Below are 21315 nucleotides of genomic sequence, written 5' to 3'. Positions count from 1 at the left end.
TAGATGTTCTACGTGACCCAAAATGCTCTTCGATATTTGTAATTCATTTAGTGAAGGATTGTCTTATTTTAAAAATTGTTTATTGGTTCTTTATAAACCACTGATTTAATATACTTGCAAAACAAAAATCCATTGTATTAAAATCCGGACTACGTGCCGGCCATTCAAGAAGCGGACTTCTGCCAATTCATTTATGGGAAAATTTAAATCAACATAATTTCTTTTGAAAATTATAATTGCCTCTATTGGTAAAAGTAGCCAAAACTAGGATAACAATTGTCCTGGTTTCGAAAAAAGGTAGAAAAATTTGTTCTTGCTTGCAGATCAGGACGTAACAAATGCTGGGGCTGATGTGAAATGATAGGGATAAATACTCTCGTTTTATTGTTCTAAATACTGACGCAGAACTCTGGTAGCAGCACTTAACAGACGTTTGTGACAGGCGAAAAATCTTTCAGTCTGTCACAAACAATAACTTTCAAATATCACATACCTGTCAAAATTATAACATACTGTGCCTCCTACGATTTCAATTATTTACTGAACAGAAACCAATCAAGGCTTGCTTTAATTTTATGAGAGAGAAAACTAATCAAAAAATGTAAAATCTAATAGTATAGTATACTCCTTTTTATTATAAAAATATCTGATAATAAATTGATAATTTCTGGTAAAAAGTATTTCGCATTTGCCAAAACGTATTGGATATTGGATGGATGCATGGATGGTATAGTATTACTTTTTTCACTGTCAGATTAGCCTATTGTAAACTGATGTTGAGAAATGGGGCAACAAAAGTTAGATACCACTCATGAAAATAACTAAACCTAAGTTACTTAATAAACCCATTATGTTGGAATTAAAATTTGAATGTTACAGCAAAATTTATGTTGAAATTAAATTGTTTCTATAGGAAGTCTTGTTATAGATAGTATTTAATTAAGAAGCGAATACAACTACGCGGCTTATAGCATCACTTGCCTTTAAGATCCGCTTATAAGGAGCGGAATATCACGTGCACCGCATTGCCGATAGCAGATATGTCAAAACGACCGCGTTTAATTATTGGAAAAGTGCATACATAGAAAATTTACATTACATTAAATTATATTTAACATAAACGTAGAAATTTATCGGTCATGCTTGGGATCGTCATAGAACTCATTCCGACTGAGAAATAGTTACGTATATCTGGTTTAAAAGATAGCAGCAGCATTCGAATGAAAAGAGTATGAGAAAACGAAACTTATATCTAGATAACCTAGTTCCTTCGTGTTATTAAAAGCAGTTTATTATCGATTTTTATGATTTCATCTAATGAAATTGTTAATCGCTTATTAGATATGCAAATGAAAACGCGAATGTTATTGTATTGGTTATTCTCGTTAATAGGAAATATATGTTTCTGATATGAACTGTCGGACGTGTAATAATGGTTTGTTTGACTGTTAACGTGGAATTAAAATGTTTTAAGCTCTCTTGTCGCCTTCATCTGACATAAATGCCGATGGTGAATTGTCAAATAATATAATTTCGAAATGTCTAACCTCGTGCTTCGATAGTACTCCATAATTCACAATATATATATATATATATATATATATATATATATATATATATATATATATATATATATATATATATATATATATATATCTATTTTCACGTATTGATTCACGGATGAAAAAATGTGATGACACTATATTCCGGGATATCATCCGTTCGCTTGTTGAACTCCGACTGGAATCCTGCAGACGTTTCGCCAAAATCTCACTTGGCATCTTCAATGTTCGCGCTCCGAAAACACTTCGGACACTCGAGTGTTATATATATATATATATATATATATATATATATATATATATATATATATATATATATATATATATATATATATATATATATATGTATATATATATATATATATATATATATATATATATATATATATATATATATATATATATATATATATATATATATATATATATATATATATATATATATATATATATATATATATATATATATATATATATATATATATATAATAAATAATAAAAAAACCGACATTAATACAGCAATTGACCTGTTATACATTTTAACTAATTACTTAAAATTTTTAATTCATTTCTTTCTCCAGAACGTTTTTTACTAATTGGTTGTTTTGGAAAAACCATCTTCAATCAGATAAGCAAAGAATTTTGCACTGTCTCTTGATTTAATATTTTTCTCTTTCTTCAGCGACTCTAAGGGTTCTTTTTGCATTGCATAACTACTGTAAAAATATTTACAGAATTTAATTTAAAAAATGGCGTTTTTATTTATTTATTATTACCTTACTTGGGATGTTGGGTTCCTTGTCGGCGACGCCACTGTTTCACGAATGGCGAGGAATTTTAATCTTCTCATTGCGGCTACGAGCGCATGATATTCGGCCATAATATTTAATAGGGCGGTAAAATTTTAACAACAAATTAGTAAAATATAGGGCACTCTCGTAAAGTTGAAGGCTTGAAGCCGGTGCGCATCAAAATCACAAGCGACACAGAAGAGAGCACGTGCGCTCTGCTCATCAAATAATTTCGTTGTATGTAACACCGAAATCGCATATAAATAATTAATGTCGGTGCCATTGCGCCTCTGATTATAAAACGGAAACTACTACAAACGGTGCTTGTGTATTTTCACGGTTTCGTGTAATTTCATTACTTATCCGGTTACGAAAATCAACTCAGTCGCGTAATACAACGAATGCAGAGTTGGTGCGCCGGTTCCCATGTTTCGCTAATTAACTAAATCCTTTGCGAGATATTTGACCGCGAAGCAAATCATTTTGTTCATATTTACGGCATATTAAATCCCATATCGGCCATGGCGTTCGATCCATTCAAGCTTTAATTAAATCTGTGACAATATCGGTACTTCATTTTGATTTTTTGTAGCACCGAAGGTGACTCAAGCTGGAGCAAATCTCTTGAAGTCATCCGAGAAAGCCACACCTACGACAATAAGTAAATTTTATAATAATTCTAATTACCGCGATCGTCGTTTGTACATCCCAAACGTTTTATTAATGCAAATGAGGAAATCCCTAATGCAGTTGCTGCTGCTGATCTCTACTTAATTACAAAGGCGATTACTCCACCTATACATATATCTCTAGTAGCCTCTATCTCTTCCCAATTTTTGTTGATGAAATGGTAGACGTAATCTTATCGGCTTCACAGGAAAATAATTCCAAACTCAAATTAACTTTGCCATCTTTGTCCAAAATCGTTGAGAAAGCTTTTTACATGTCTGAACTAGCTTTTTTCGATAGCAATACATTCCCTCAAAGCAATTCTCATGGTTAAGAAACCCTAGTAGATTTTCTTAGTCATTTAAACTCTATACACCCTAACATACGTTTTACCATTGAGTTGGAAACTAATAATAACCTTCCATTCTTAGATATTCTTATCAATAGAAAATCAGACCTATCATTGGCTCATTGTGGTTACAGAAAACCTACGCACACAAACCGACACCTTAATGCATGGTCATATAACCATCCGGCCCAAAAATCATCGGTTATCAACTCTCTTGTTTACAGAGAAGTAAAACTATCTCAGCCCGAGTCACTGACCCCAGGGTTAAAACACCTTACCTCTGCTCTTCTTTCTAGTAATTTCCACATTAAAGATATTAAGCGTTCCATCAAAAAATACACTTCACCACAACCTTCCAAAAGCAATGAGACCGAAAGCAATCCTACACTTGCCACTGTGGTCCTTCCTTACATGCAAAACATCACTGACCACATATTAAAAGTTCTAAAGAAGTATAGCGTCAAAACCAGATATTTTCGGTCCGTGAAGGAGAAAATTCCATTTGAGATGCCAGGAGTTTACAGCATCAACTAGACTCAAAGAACACGGAAGAGCCTTACGACTAAGACAAATAAACTCAGCAGCGGTTGCCGAACACACTCATGAAACCGGACATAAAATTTTATTCGATAAAACTAAAATTCTTGCATGTAATCAGTTCTTCTACCAACAAAAAATCCGAGAGTCTATAGAAATCTATAAACAACCTAACAAACTTAACCGCGACTCAGGTCTCTACCTGTCAAACAATATTTAAGCAGGTACAGAGTAAAATACGAGCCAGCAAAAACAGACGCAGGAGGAATCCAGAAGTTTTGTACAAGTTGCTATCTTCTAGTTGGATAGTTATGAATTTATGAGTTACGAGCCTGTTTTTTCAATAAGCGATTGAAAGCTATGATCTGTCAAAATTTTCATGAAACGGGTTCTGCAAGATAAAGATTGCTTTTGGAATTACCCCAGAATTTGAGTCCATGCGAGTAAAGTTCATAATAAGCGCTTTTGTTTACCTGATTTTGTTACATAATCTGCCCACTTCAATGAATCATCTATACGAATGACCAACAGCTCAACTGATTCACCTTTCTGCAATTTGTGATCGCTTGAAATTGAAAACATTTAATCAGCAGCAGAAATTTTGTATTTTTTGTTTCTAATTTCATCAATATGCGACACTCGAATGTCCAAAGCTAGAAGGAAATTAATCGCTTTTAAATTTTTATATATTTATTCACTTCCTATTTATGTCAGAGAAATTATATATATAAATGCCCAACGAACAAAATAAGAGAAACCCGATGCAAATTTGCTGAAAATGCTAGCAAAACTCACCATGTCGCTTAGCATGCACCAGAAAAACGCTGTTTAATGAAACATGAGTAAAGTAACGCTTAAATAATCCACTTTATATTATATGTTTGCGCGTTATCCAAAACGTTATTTTTCATTACCTTTAATATGATGTTTTTCAAGATCTTATCCCCCCTGGATCACGCATACATTGCTCAGAAGAATCCGGCAACTCACCTTTTTTTTTTAAAGAAGATAGTAGATAATTGTTACAATTCATCTATTTTCAGATTAATAAAATAAAAAACTCTTTATTATAATTGGAACTCTAAGATATATAACTTTTTTCTTCTCCCATGTGTGCTGAGTATGTTCTATATTAAATGATTGAAAGATAATTTTAAAAATATGGTTTTAAATTATCATTATTTTTTAAATACCACACTTGTACATTTTTCCATATATGAGTTAAGGAATTAATATCGCAATTATCTCTATCTTATTATTACTATGCAATAAACCACGCAGTAATGCATCTGTCACATTACTTTCATTCACAAGAACTCGTCCTTCTATTTCGGGATGTGGAGGTCTTAAATTTATGTTATGTCTTAGCCATAAACCATATTAATGAAATGTTTATTATTTGCATTGATTGCAAATTGTCATCATGCACACATTTTTCCCAGTCTTCATTACTTGTGCATTCAAATCACTAAGAATAAGATAAACTGCCCTTTATTGGCCGCACTTGTTTTTATGTTTATTTACGACGAAAATGGCGATTTGGAAAGCCCTATATTAAATTTTTATCGCCATCGTTTGATGCAAACACGTTTTTTGATCGCCGTAGTAATGGAAAATTTAGCTTCAAATTTTTAAAACTTGCGTTTTATGGGACATCAATTCGCTATATGTAATTGAGAAGGGCGATACGAAAAATTCATACATTGTTTATGAAGTGGCCTCGTCTGTAGGCAGTAAAAAATGCCTGCCGGTGTCAAATTTTCTTGTATCCGTTGTTTGTTTTTTTGTAGTTCGCGAATTAAAATTTGCATTTTTGTAATGTAGACGGGGGTGAAGTTTTGATTGAATGCGTTCGGTTCTGTGCAAATCCGGAAGTTTAATATGCGCTATCCGATCGAATCCTTGTAAACAATGGAATATTTTTGAAAAAAGTAGGTTTAATACATAGTCTGCTGTTGACGTGGGCAAAAACATTGTTCCGGGTTCCTGTGAAATAAAAGTTACAAAGCTTTGAAATGACAGTAGAGTATTTTTTTCACAACTGAAGCTTCTTTTTTGTTATTATAATTGTTTGATTTTTTTTCTGTATTCATCCTAAAGGTAGAACTTCAGACAAAAAAATGTTTGTCAAAGTCTGTGTTTTAATGTACTACATTAAAAAAAAATAAAGCCACACTTCTTATGAAGCGATCTGTTGAACGTTGTAGCACGGCCTTTTATGTTCCCTGCGTTCAATTTATCTTGATAACATTTTAATTGGCTGTAACGTTTTTGTTTTTATAGATATCAAGGTAAATAAAGAAACAAAATGTAGGGTTTGTAGCCACGTTCTTTTCCAAGTGACTTTCAATTTTCTGACATGTAAGCCTACATTTTTTTTAATGGAACACCCTGTATACTATATATGTGTTTAATAGAATATCTTATTCCGAAAACAAGTCCACTCGCTTTTGAAAAATCGACAAAAATAATTTTTAATATAATTTCAAACAGTGCCCTGACTGACGAACAAAAATATGTTTAGGTTCCAAGGTTGGCAAAGAAATTTGCAGAAAACGGTAATGTATTAAATGCTTAAAAGGCATGCTTGAATCATAATGTTTTAAAGGAAGAAAATAAGGCAAACATATTAGGATTGCATGAAGGACATCCAATTTCCTCTATCACTAGAGTATATGAAGAGACGGGTATTTCTCGGGGATCAATCCAGACAGTTTTAAAACAATTTAAATAAAATGCATTTCAATTTCGTAATACTCAAAAATTAAGTGCAGAACAATGTCAAAGCAGGGTCCAGTTTTGTTTGGATTATTTAAATAAATATAATGAGAATAATAATTTTTTGAAAATCATTTTATGGACTGATGAAAGTTCGTTCACTACACAGTTATCGAGGGGACTAACATATAAAGTGTGCTACATCAATTTATACTATACTATACATCTGTAATTGCCGATAAAGTACTTTTGGCTCAAAAACGTATATTAAGGAGTATTGCACACATTTCCAAGTTTACATCTTTTAGGGGTTTATTTGCCCAGTACAGAATTCTCTTTTCATTTTTGAAATGTCATCGTATGTCGTTATTCTAAGCGTACAAGACAGAGCGGGAAGCTGCATATTCCCCCTGACGATCACCTGATTGTTTAAACTCAACTTTTCATCATTCACTAAACAGAGAGAAATACCTCATTAAACTAATCCAATATCCCTAACCTTGAACACATCTTTTATTACCTATTTTACAAATAAATTTAAAACATGTTATAATAGTTATAAAATTTTTCCGATATAGGTTTGGCATGGGGATAATAATTTGGGATAATTCACTGCTAACGGTCTTACGTCACGGCGTCCGAACGGCCCAATAAAGGCCGATCTATCAGGGGGGCCCTTAACGCAGAAACACAATAAAAAAACAATTCAACTACAAAATGCAGGCCTCTACGCTTGAGTGCCGTAATGGCGTACGGCAGTAAGCGAAAAGGAACCGGTGTTGCCAAACTAGGCGAAAACCTCAAAACGCGGTAGCACATTCTAGCGGAATTCAAATTCGGAAGCGATTACCTGCGATTAAATCCTAGCAAACAACAAAACACGGCTTAATGAATCGTATAAACGGGTTTATTAAACCTCAAAAATTTTACGAGTCTGGAAACGTTGGCAACGTAGGATCATTAGTGAAGAGAAGTAGCCCTATAGTGCAATAAAACTCTTACCGAAAACTTTTAAAACGGGATATATGGGAATGGTCCTTAATTCTTAGAAATTGTCCTACTGTGTTGGCCAGATGATTTTGTTAGAGTCGTTTTTCTTTTTACGACGTTTTTGTATTCGAAACGCTTTAGATTAGAACTGCTCGCTAGCCAATTTAATTGTTTGTCGGCGAAATATTAATTTTCGTTTTAAATTCGCATATACGGCCGTTGCTCACGTGCCTATTTTTTTTAATGCAAATTTGTACCTTCTTATTTTTAAATCTGTGTGACGTAGGAACTGTAGCACCTATATGTTATTGAAAGTAGTTGTGGTAAATATTTAGAAATTTTAATAACAACGCAATAGGTTGTAACACGTCATTCATCTGGGAAATTGATGATTGTGATGGCAGGTAAAACACTGAGGCACTCTTGGTTTTATGAACGAATATGCCAACTCAAATCGTACCGACTATAGTAGTATAAAATGCAGGCTTGTGGTTTATATTGTACTAACAGCAATTAAATTGTTAGACAGTCGAAAAATGAAGAGGTGTACGCTGCTTTTAGAGTTGCATGGAAGCAAAACATAAAAAAGATATATCTGCTGGAAGCCTTTATAAGTCCATTTTCGCTTATGAACTATTTCCCCTAATATATATAACGTTCACTAAGTGTAACAATTTTTCCAAACCTTTTCAAAGTCCGGTTCGTTTTGAAAATAAAATTGAACAAAATCAAGTCATTTAACGTGTTTAAAATGCATCTCGTATCGGTAAAATGTTACTGAATGTAATAATCAGCCACAAAGGAAAATTATAAATCAAAACCAGATGGACGCTATTTCCGCGTTTACAAAAATACCTTTGAAAATGAAAATAGTAAAATGAGAAGGTTTATTGGATTCTGGTAATGTTTTGTCTCTACTGCGAATTTTTATGGCCAGATTATTGGCCGTGGCTTTGTTTTAATACGCCTCCCAGGCAGAAATGCGAAATGCAAATATGGCTACGACGATACGGGTCGCATCATAGGATGTTTCGTGGAGGTATGTACATTCTATTGACGTTTCGAACAATTGTCTCAACAATGGATCTGTTAGGTAATTGAAAATAACTCGTGCACCTCATTATCCAGCACGAATGAAATAAAACAATTCTATGAACAAAGACTGCACAAGTCAAAGACTGAAAATTTATTATTATTTCTAAGAGTTAAGATCTAACAAAGAAATTTTAAGAAGAATAAAATAACATAAATTCATTGAAAAACATGTTTATCAATTCCTTAAATGAGCAAATTTCTTTGACCCTGGTTCTATCTGGTATTAACCATTCCCATTTTCAAAGGGAGCAAAGGTTTATCTACTTCGTTCTCTTAATAAGTTGTTTCACAAGTTTTAATCAAATAATTAAAAAAGATCCTGTGGATTATTTGTCAAGATTTGAGTTAATGTTTTTACCGGGGAAGAAGGTTCTATGTGGCTCAGCTTTCGCCACTCATCTTTTGTCCACGGGTCATAAGTAATATCAATATCAGTATTCTACTTTATCTTCTGGAGAAATTAGAAATCACCATAGCCAAAAACGGTCCTGTCATTGCAATGAGGATTAATATCCTCCATTTTTTAAATTTCTATTCCAATTTGTTTAAATTTAAAATGGCGTTTTTGTATGTGCCTATATGGCGGAATGTTTGTTGTATATTTTTTACTCTTGAATATGTGGCATACGAGGGTCAATTGAAAAGTTTCCGATCTCGCCCTGAAGATGGTGGCGCTGGTTATTAAAAGCTTAAAAAGCTATTAAAAGTTAAAACCATTTTGGACTTGCGGTTTTTAGCTGAGAGTCGTTTGAGTGAGTCGATGTGAGTGTTTTCGTGAAAATGGAAAAAATTGAGTGTAGAGCTGTTATAAAATGTCTGTTTTTGAAACGCAATAGGCCTACGCAAATTAAAGTTGAGTTGGAGTGTATGGGGACTCTGCACCGTCATTTACCACAGTGAAATTCTGGGCAGTCTTCAAAAAGGGAAAACCAATGCAGGAGTATACTACGCATCATTACAGATCTAGCGACTTCTTTTTGTTCCCTTATCTGAAAACTGCGCTCAGAGGACAAAGATTTTCGTCAAATGAGGAGGTCATCTTCGTAAACAATTATTTTACGGAGAAAAACGCTGTTAGATAGGAAACTTTTCAAGTGAGCCTCGTATATATTACTTTTTTTTCCACTTCTCGTATAACTCTTGGTACTAATAATAATTTTTGAGACCTTGGCTTGTATTGTGACCTTGTGTTTGTTCATGAAATCGTTAATTTTGAATAACAAAATACACAACTTATCTTGAAATATAAATAAAAAAGTAAGCTTCTCATATCTTAAAATTAAAGAAAAAAAAAAACAAAGAATTCGCAGTGCACAGGAAAATAATTTTCCGTTAACTCATTTTAAGTGTATACTGTACGAAGTTTTGTTCTAAAACCCACCCAATCAGATAAAGCAATAAGAGGGGATCGAGCTAATTGGAATTATATTTTCGTTACAATACTGTGGCCATTATCAGTTCGCTTTCTCGAAGCTGGTCCTGTGAGACCACGCTCGTTGACTTTTGTCCTCTGACTCTCGATGCCGTTTCCAAGATTTTTTGTTTCGTAAAGGCGGGCTTTTAATCCGCCATATCTCAACCAATTTATATCGAATTGAAACCAGGAAGGCAGGCGCAGTAAAAACTATCTTATTTACTTACGAGCATGGTTTTTATTGATTATCATGCTCGGGATTGCTGAAAACCCAATACGTTGCGGTAATCCTATTCCTCATAAGTTTTGTTTTTCCTATTATAACTATGTGGCTGTTTAACAAAATTTTAACGCCTTTTGTTATTGAAGGTTATTATATTATGCGTTGAACACTTCCTGGTTAGTTAGCCTACCTGGTCAAGATTTCACCTTTTTTACTTCGACGTTGCAGTTGCTATCTTCAATTACGTCCCATGTGATTTCGACACCCTTTTTCTTATTATTTTTTTAAGTTTTGCGTCAGCCACAGGATAGTTCTTTAATGTTAACAGCGAAAGGATAAAAATTAATAAAATAGTAGCTAAACATGCAATTATCCGGTGATGCCAGATTTATGTTGGTTCCCATCCTCAGAATGTACGCATGTATGATATCATTAATCAAAATTGTAATGTCGATTTCCCTTGAAAGTAGTGTGCAGGATGTCCACAAATGTGACTACACTTTTAAGTACACCGTGTGCCAGATAAAACGATCCACTATACGATCTCGAAACCCATAAGAGATACGAAAAAAAAATTATTAAAAAAGTTACCTGGGTTCCCCTGAAGATTTAAAATATTATAATTTTGTTTATACAGGGTGTCCCGAAAATGTCCGCTGCGACATCAACTTTGTAATTTTAATAGAACACCCTGTATATTTCGGCAATTGCTATTAGAATTTTGCATGGTAGAAATGGCAGAAATTGAGATTTTGTGTTTTTTTCCATATTTTGATTGCCCCATATAAAATTGTGTTGTTACGCTAATGATTCAGATATTGCAACGAAAATTTAACCACAGACTAAGGAGGTGATGCACTACTCTATCAGTTTGACAGATGCGCCTCAGCCTGTACAGGGTGTCCCAAATAGGTGGTACGGTTTGGCCAATTCAATAAACAAAATCTTAAGATTTTCAAATTCAGATATCAATTTTAGAACAAAAATAAGGTAAGTTTAATTTATTTTATATTTAAATTTTACTTATTTTTTGAGATATTCGAGGTTTAAATAACAGCCGTATAAATTCTTGTTGAATTTAAAGTTGCCGACATTTGGTCACTTGTTGGCAATAATAAGTATTTCTTTAATAGCAAAGACATGATACTACTTTTTAAATAGAAACTACACTTTTTAAATAGAAAATAAAAAACAACAAAAACTAACAGAAATGTCAAAGTTTGTTTATACATTAATGCGTCTAAAATAGTCAGATAGTGTAGATAGTCAACTACATTTTTAAATATTTATTATATATATATATATATATATATATATATATATATATATATATATATATATATATATATATATATATATATATATATATATATATATATATATATATATATATATATATATATATATATATATATATATATATATATATATATATATATATATATATATATATATATATATATATATATATATATATATATATATATATATATATATATATATATATATATATATATATATATATATATATATATATATATATATATATATATACCTACCTAATATTGCCAACAAGTGACCTAATGAATTTATACGGGTATTATCTTAAACCTCGAATATCTCAAAAAGTAAGTAAAATTTAAATATAAGATAAATTACAAACTTACCTTATTTTTTGTCCTAGAATTGATATCTGAATAAAAATATACTGTGTTCCACTTGAAAATCTTGAGATATTGTTAATTGTATTCGCCAAAACGGCACCATCTATTTGGGACACCTTGTATAAGCTGAGGCGCATCTGTCAAACGGATTGAGTAGTCTTTAGTCTGTGGTTAAATTTTCGTTGCAATTTCATTTGAATTACTTAAGAAAGTGACCTTTATTTTAACCATGGATTGCAAAAATGTCGAAATATGCATGGTGTTCCATTTAAAATAACAAAGTTAATGTGAAAGGGACACTTTTGGGACACCCTGTATCAACAAAATTATAATATTTTAAATCTTCAGGAGAGTCCAAGAAACTTTTGTGCCAAACTTTTTTTCGTATCTCGTATGGGTACGGTGTACAGAGTGTTAAAGTTTTACATTTTTTTCTTTACAGATCTGAGGCATTTAAATCAAAATTTAGAGTTAGATTTTTTTTTAGAAACTCTTGTTATTAATTGCCATATTGAATTTTGGAACACCCTGTAAATAAGGCTGTATAAAAGAGCAAAAGAGCAGAGCAGAACTCAAGCTATTACGTGTTACGAGCCGATACACAACACCAGTACCTTTCATCTTTTTAAACCATCATGCGATTATTGCGTAAAAAAATGAATACCCACTCCATCGTCTATCGCAAAATAATGATAGCCTTAATAACGTTATTTTAGCATCTTGCAATTTTGTTTAATTTTAAAAATCGGAAAAATGGGAAACATGCGTCTAATCGCAATAAAAATTGCAATCAATAACCGGGCAATTTTCCGTCGGTGATTTAAGTGTAGACCAATTTATGAAATTTTCTCTTAAACGATTTTGCAATAACATTCACAATCAAAACGGTGAAACTTCCGGCGAAACGCCTTGTATAATATAAATCTTGTTACTAAAAACCGGTATTTTGCTACTGTGACATTGTTGTTAGAACCGTTAATTTTTTTAACAATTTAAGCTCCTCCTCCGGGTGTGCATTGTTTTCGAAACAACATATTCGTTAACGAATTAAACACATATTTTATAATGATAAACTTTATAGATTAATGTGATTCTCTAATTATACCACAATAATATCTAGAATTACAATAATGGATAGCAACAAATGGATATAATTTGTAACGTAAATTTATCGAATTTAATAAAAGTTGACGTATATATCAGGATTATGCCCATTATTATGTTATAATTAAATTGTGATTCAGAACGAAATATTATTAAGAGCGTCTCAAATGGAATTAACATAATATTGGGCAAAATAGTTTAGTTTGTCAATTAAAATATATAATAGGTTATTAAAAATATAAATACCAATAAAATTGACAGGTTGATAGATTGATATTAGTGATAATTGTAATTATTTTAATCTTCCATCAATGCTCTTTTCGAATGCACAAATTATTTTCTAATGCCTCCTCTTTCTAATTTGTTACACCATTTAACGTCAATTGGGAAACATTCCAATTAACATCTTTGTAGTTATAACCGCTCGAATAGTCATACCCAAAATTATAATCATGTTTATGAGTATTTGTTTACTGTTCGTTCAGTCGACTTTATCTTGCAACTGTGTATAATAAACGCGAAAGCTTCACCTGCATAATCAATCCGAAAGAGCTTTTATTTTTTTTTCGTGTGTATTTAATTCAATTTGAATCATTTTTCACTCTAGATAATAAATACCTCAGTTTATATAAAATTCAATATACATATTTCGAGCTATAATGAAAATGTATCGGTTATTAAAAATTTCAACGAGTGGAGTGCGTACACAACTTTAATTAGTTTAGATCGTTCTGCGATTTGGCCATACCTGAAAATAATTTTGTTTGTTTTATTTTGGAAAAAACAGTGGGGTGCTATTTTCACTTGGATAATGTCAATACTAAAGTCAGGACAAGTGCTTTATAAAACTGCATTTATTAATAAATAATTGAAAAAACCTTTATACCAAAAAATGTAACTAATTGTTCAAAAACGTGTTTTCAGTTTTATACATATATCTAGTGTGATATGAAAAATATGATAAAAATTGTTTTTTTTTTAACTTCTTGTTGAGAAAATTAAGCATTTCTCGACATTTTTTATATAGGAAATTCGGGCTTATTTTGCTATTGAAGTTGAAGTGTTTGTTGTTTAAGGATTACTTAATGATACAAGTCTTTCCGTTCCTTTTATGAGCTCAATGAATTGGTGCCAAGATTGTCTGTTCTGTTGAGCTTAGTTTTTTTCAAACTAATTAAAGATTCTGTTATTTTATAGCAATCAGTCAATTCCTACAAAATAGCAATTGTCAAGGTTATGATTATATTTGCTATTTAGGCTATTGCTAGTTAGTTTTACTTAGTTTTGGATACTAATTAGTTAGTTCACATTCATTTTAGTTCAAGTTAATATTAGGCTGTTCATATAGTTACTCAATTAGTTTTCAAACTGCCCAGTATAAATTATAAAAACAAATTCGTTGTTGGTGATTGGTTCATATTTCTAAACTTAGGATTTTTTAAGAACAATTTACTTTATTAGTTTTGAGAACAAACGTTTCTTAGCAAAAACATTATAATAAATAACATAAATACCTCTTTGCTTTGGTATAATCTACTTGAGGAGCATAAGGACTATCTAAAAATGTACTTAATATAAAACCAATAATGACAAATCTGTACATCAAGCAATGCAAGTTGATAGTTTGCATTCTATTAATCATGTAGTTTCTAAGCAAAATAATAACGTACTTAGTTGGTTTGCAAATTAGCTAGTTAGTTAGCATAATAACCAAAGAGTTTTAAAATTACATTAAAACCCTTTTGGACTTAATATCTACTATCCAAAACACATGTTCTAATATACCGCCAATCGCTGTTGTTGTGGAAATAATCATACCTATTCTGTTTCTATTAACAAACATGGTTATTGATGACTTAAAGAGATTTGCCAAGTACCAATCAAGGCTAACAATGTGCATTCTGTTTCACCAAATTTAACAATCTCAAATATCAATAATGCATAGTTAGTTCTGATTGTTAACTTAGCAATCACATTTTTGCATTTATTTTCGCTACTAGTTGACAGTTTTGAAAATTTCTTGAGTAATTTTGTAGATTTTGTGGTAAACTGAACAAAAAACGAAAGAAATGAAACTCAACTAGGACGTAAGTTATCTACGGTATGTTACTACTAATTTTACTTCTAATGGTCACGACTACCATTATCTTATACGGGATATCCGATCCCATCTGGCCTGAATACCAGCGTCAATGTGAGACATACGAAAACCGACCAATGAACCATACAAATTCATAGGCATCTGCATAAATCAAGCACCAATTCACAAAACTATATTCACTACGCCTCTAACGATTCGATTAAGAGATATACTAAACAAATTTTTTTCAAGCGACAGAATTTTTCAACCGATTCTTACCTAGCAAACGTCCGGCATGTGCAATAATCTCCGTCTCTCCTCATCTATGTTAGGTTATGTTCAATGCAGTTTGCTGCATTCTTCTTCTTTCGTTGAATAACCAATTGGCAATGCTGGTTACGGGCTTGTTTCATAGCTATTATTGTTAAGATGAAAGAAACGGGATACGATTTTATATAAAGTCTGTTCATAGATATAAAGAGAGTGACTAACTGATTCGAATTAAGGAAAGACCCGGGCAAGCTGTAAGAATGAAATATGGCCGAACAGGTCCGCAGTTTGCTTAGAATTTAATTATTTGTGGTTTTGTTAGGAAAGATACTAAACAATATTTATTTATTTATGAATGTATTTATGTTTAAATCTAAAATAAAATTACAAATTATTTTTATTACCTACTTAAATTAATTAAAATCATTCACATAATATATCAGTATCACTATCGCTATCATCGCCTGTTCTAATTATTATTTGTTCTATATTATTTGCAATATGGATATACGATTGTTCTGCTTTTTCTATGTGTTTAGCATAATTTGCCCAACTTTGTGGGGGGATGTTAAAAACTTCGGTTTCTACAAGTTTGATTACATTGGAGTTAACACTGGGAAAAATATTGCTACAACGAATGGCAGATTTCAGTTGGTGGCACACATGTTCAATGGGATTAAATATACAGTGGTAAGGTGGGGAGCCTTAAAACTGCATGCCCTAGATTTTTTGCGTAATTATCACAGACTATTCCTTTTGCAGGTCCAAGCTTTGTAGAATCTCAATAAATTGCTTTTTGGTATAATCTTCGTGAAAATAAATGTCGTTATTATACCTGTAGTTTTGGATTGTTGCTTTTGGGTCACATGAGGAAGGGGTTTTAGTCAACTGTATACTATGATAACTTGCATTGTCCATTACAATTACTCCATTAGGAGGAATGTTTGGAACTAGTTTGTTTTTAAACCAACTTTCAAATAAATCAGCGGTGGTGTCTTCATAGTAATCCAGAGAAGAATCTTTAATATTTTAGAGCCGGCATGCAAAATAGTTATTCTTTTACCCCTTTTTGATGGCGCGTTTGTTTTACACTTGTCAGTTGAGTCAATCCAACCCTTTTTCGGGGTATCATAAGTGTCGAACCAGGTTTCATCCAAGTAAATAATTGTTCTTTGTTGTTCTCTGTAAATCCTATTTTTTTCTAGATATTCCAGTCGCCATTTCCGAATTCTAAAAAATTCTAAAATCCCCATGTGTTGAATACACTTCCATAGAAATGTGGCATTAACACCGGTTTCATCTTTTTCAAGCCTCCTAATTAAGATATCTAATGTAGGCACGCTTTGTTCCTCGTATAACTGGTAGATTTTACGCCGTACTATATCTTGATCACTCGAGAAAATGTCGGCATCGCTTTTTTTTTCCTTGCTGAAATAGGATTATTCTCAATTTTTCATACAGTTGATGTTGGAATTTTCGGCAATGTGGCCGTTTCTTCTAAAGATGCTTGCTTGCTGGTACCACGTTCAATGAGAGTCAAATAAACATTGTTTATAACTTCCTTAGTCTCAATAGAATATTGTTTTCTACATTTGGGCGGGTGCATCTCCTGAGATAAACTAGACTCGCACATATTTTGCATAATTCGCACACGATTCAACACACGTTGTATTACACACGAAATAAGAATGATTACTAATAAACTTAAACTAAGTAGTATACCAAACCAAAGAATATTAAACACAGGTGGGTATAAAATTATTTTCTATTACGGATCACAATTTTACCTGAATTTAAATTCCGAAACTTTAGGTAATAATCTTGTTGCATTGTATGTTAAAGACCACCCTTGGATAATCCTATTCAAACCCCATTAGTCACTTTCTTATATCTATGAGCAGACCATACGCATATTGCTATCGTAATCATAATAATGTTGAAACGGGATAGATCTGAATAATAGATTTGCCGCTTAAATCCTTCAATGACGATTTTCTGGGTGATTTGGGTAACGTTTTTAAATAATTTTTTTGTCTTTTCTCGTTGGAATGGTTTTATCGACCAATTTGAGTGACCGAGTTAAGTGACATGACGAATAATCGGTCATTTCCAAACCATTAAACAATCTTTAAAGTAGTGTTAGCGCCTAGTTGGTGTGCATTACTTATATCATCGACGGACCGAAGCAGAAACTGGGCCACATAAGCAAAAGCTTTTTTGATTTAACTAACGATTACTGGTTCGGAAAAAATCTGGTGAAGTATGAAATTTCACTATACGAAGCGCATATCTATTCCGCGACGTATCAAATTAAGTTCTATTGTTTAAGGGAAAAGTTTATTTTCCAAAATAGTTTCTAATGTGTATGAGGTATATTCGCCTGAAGCGCAAGTTCCCGGCTTACGGTAATTATGTTAGAAATTGGTCCGTATCGGTTTTAAAGCCGTACAAACTATTTTACCAAAGTTAGAACTAGTCGGTGACTAATCACATATGAAATAGAACTCGACAGGTTATTCAATAGAATTGCGATATATTTAAATAAATTAATTCCGTTTGATTTCCCAATAACAATGGTGTATATTTTTCAATCGGTTTGGTTTCCGAAATTGTTCTGTCACTTTTTGTAAAAAAATAAGTCCGTCGTACACTCTAACGATTATTATGGAAAATGACAATGCTGTAAGTGAATTATTTATTGTACCAGTTAGACGCAACCCATTCACAATAGTTTTATAAAAAAGAAGCATGATTTAATATGATACTTTAAAGTTATATGTTAATATTGAACAAAATTTGTGTTGATACTTTTTAAATTTTAAAATGAAATTTACAACAATATATGTCCGAGAGGAAAGAAAGATTTATTTTTTATTATACGACAAAAAGGTTCTGCTTATTGAGAAAATGGCAACCATATACTGCTTCCCTCTTGAAGCATTTTCTATTTTTCCTGCACATGAATGACTTTCTGTCAATAAAAAAGTAAATATATACCTATTTGTTTCTTCTGTGCTTGGTGAAATATCTGACAGAATATTTTTTTTATAATATATTGCTTATATTTTGTAAAATTTTAATTTAATAAATTTAAACCTGAAAGAAAAGTCGAATTTTTACTAAACGAATTTAAAAGAAAAAAAAGCATAGTAGTTATAATAGTTACAGTAATAGTAATAATAATAATTATTGTTATTATAATTATATTATATATTATATAATATAATGTATATAGTATAATGATAATAATATATATAATATATATAATTATATAATATATTATCATATATTATTTTACTATAATAATTATATAATAATAATAATAATAATAATAATAATAATAATAATAATAATAATAATAATAAGAGTCAACAAAGAAACATTTTTAAAAGAAATGCTGATCATATAAAGAAAGAAAAAACATAATCCCGATTTTTTAACATTGTTATAATAAATTTGGTGTTTATGAACGTACGTTTAGTGGCCATATAATAGCACATAATTCTAACATACTTATAGTTCTTTTTTGTTAAATTATTAATCAAATCTGTTTCGATGAATTGAATTTTTTGGACATCAGGATGATGTTTTACAAAATAATGTATTATTTCCATGTTTAAAAGAAAATAAATACCCAATATTAATTTTGTAGCAGCGTTTTCTGCAAAAAAAAGATATTTAAGCAATCACGTTTAGATTAAAATATGCAAGCAATAATTTGTTATGTAAATAAAAATAAATATATATCCTTCTTAGCACTGTAGCACAACTTGCCAAATCAATAGGATTTTCATGTGATTGACGATTTAATAAATATTTTTTTATGGTAGGGACAGTTTTGAATTTACCACAATATGCACAATGTTTTTGTTTCGAATATGTCTATAAATGTGAACATTAAACTCTAAAGATTACACGAAAATTCAGATTTATCTCCTTTATTCTTAGATGTTTTGTTTGTATGCATATGCGAAAAAAAAAAACGTGCATAAGCAACTGCATAAAGCAACTGTCAAAAACTAACCAAAACTTATTTTATATATTTTATATCCATAAAGAGGACCGTCAAACATTGTAGAAAATATATTATGCTTGCATATATCCTTACCTATTCTAGAAGCACTCAGACCAGTATTACTACTGATAATTAATTAGAATACTGAGAGTTAACGGCTTGAATATTACATATAATTTTACTATTTTTTTTAATTTTCACGTGTCTTGATAAAAATGCAAAAACATTTGATTTTTAAGAATCAGATGAATAATTTTTTCATGATATTGATTGTAATTTATTTGTAATTTTTTTATTCGAAATTTGAACTTTGCCTTGGGGAGAGATTGTTTTTGTAAACCGCCTTCGTGTTCAAATTACGATAAGATATTATTATTTCCATGAACCTGCCGTATCTTTATATTGTTGACCGTGTAATTAGCGACAACGGATAATATTTTAAACGTTGTGATATCATTGAAGTGCTTATCATTCCTGACACGATTTTTGACGCCTACCCTTTCAACCCACGTTCTTATATTGTCAGTACACGAAGAAACAGTGAGATGTAATTGGTTAGTTAGAGAAGAGAAAATTACAGGCGCTGGGTGGTAATAAACTCCATTATTTAGGAGTAAATATGTCGGAATCAAGTGCGGTGTACAATCATTTAATGAGATAATAATTGGAGACCTTGGGATATTTTTTCGTTCGTTTGAAAAGTTGTTTTTAGTCGAGTTTTCACTGCATATCGTTTGAATGCGATTGCCTAATGATGCATAATATTATTAGATTTCGATAAATAACATACGGCTCGTATTGCCGTTTTATTATTAAATCGTAGGAAGGAAAAAAATCTTCTCACACCGATAAATTTTGTCTCGCGTGATATCGGATACTAATCCACCGTGGTTAATAGCCCTTTTCGTGGTGTTGGACTTCGACTCCATTAACAATTTTGTTGTGTGTGTTGAGTGTGGTTGTGTTTTTTTTCGTAAATAAAGGTTTCCTGTGGTGGTGGTTCGATTTGTAACTTGGGTTAGTTTATTGCAGTTCGTCTAAAATTTGAATTTGTACGCGATAATTTATATCTCTATAATATCTACCTTCCAAACGAGTAAATTCGATATTTACGTCAGCGGTGCACCAAAACTGGTTTCCATGGAAGAGACTGGGCTGGGAAATGCATATAAATCTTTTTTTTTTTTAATGTTCGCAAATTTACTAAAAAGAGGTTTTAGAAAACTAATTCCCGTTGGAATTTTTTATTAAAATTAATTTTCCAATAAAATAGACCATTGTTAATTAACAACTTTTTCTGGGACTTCCTTTAAAAAATAGATTTAAATAATTGCTATAAGATTTTTTCTTTCTTGTATACCCATCAAATAAGATAGTGTGATAAAAGTTTAAATAAATTTAATTAACTTTGTTTATAATTACTTTTTTATCTTAACAAAAAAAGAAAATTCCTTAATGATGTTTTTTTTTGTATTTATCATTAACTTACCGTTTTTATCTTAACAAATGACATTTATTAACTAAAAAGAAGTTTTAGCTCCATTTAAATTTTTTATAAACAATAGTCCATATATCAATATTTAGAAAAAAAAGTACAATTGGATAAAGAGCTTTCATTTATGATTTAAAAAAAATATTTTTAATAATAATTGGTTAGGTTTTACAGAGAACAACAAAGGTCAATTATTTATTTGGGTGAAACTTGGTTCGACACTTATGATACTATGACTCAACTGATAAGTGTAAAACAAACGCGCAATCAAAAAGAGGTAAAAGAATAACTATTTTGCATGCTGTCTCTAAAGAGGGTTGGATTCCCTGTCTGCGAAAAATA

General features: G+C 31.2%; 1 protein-coding gene across 3 annotated transcripts in view; it reads left to right on the top strand.

The window, feature by feature from the left end:
* LOC132708700 (plexin-A4) overlaps positions 1-21315 on the top strand; it is a 315847-nt gene that overhangs the window by 37005 nt on the left and 257527 nt on the right. Inside the window, exon 1 of one of the 3 annotated variants that reach the window (XM_060681217.1) lies at positions 20365-20498. The exons of the other annotated variants lie outside the window; for them this stretch is intronic. The gene's annotated coding sequence lies outside the window, so the exon portion shown is untranslated. Of the gene's footprint in view, positions 1-20364; positions 20499-21315 lie in introns of those variants that run through there. 3 annotated transcript variants of the gene reach the window in all.

This window comes from Cylas formicarius, unplaced genomic scaffold, assembly GCF_029955315.1.
Source record: "Cylas formicarius isolate icCylForm1 unplaced genomic scaffold, icCylForm1.1 PGA_scaffold_12__32_contigs__length_19106922, whole genome shotgun sequence".
Lineage (NCBI taxonomy): Eukaryota > Metazoa > Arthropoda > Insecta > Coleoptera > Brentidae > Cylas > Cylas formicarius.
Note: the sequence above shows the minus strand (reverse complement) of the source record. Positions and strands in the feature narration are given on the sequence as shown.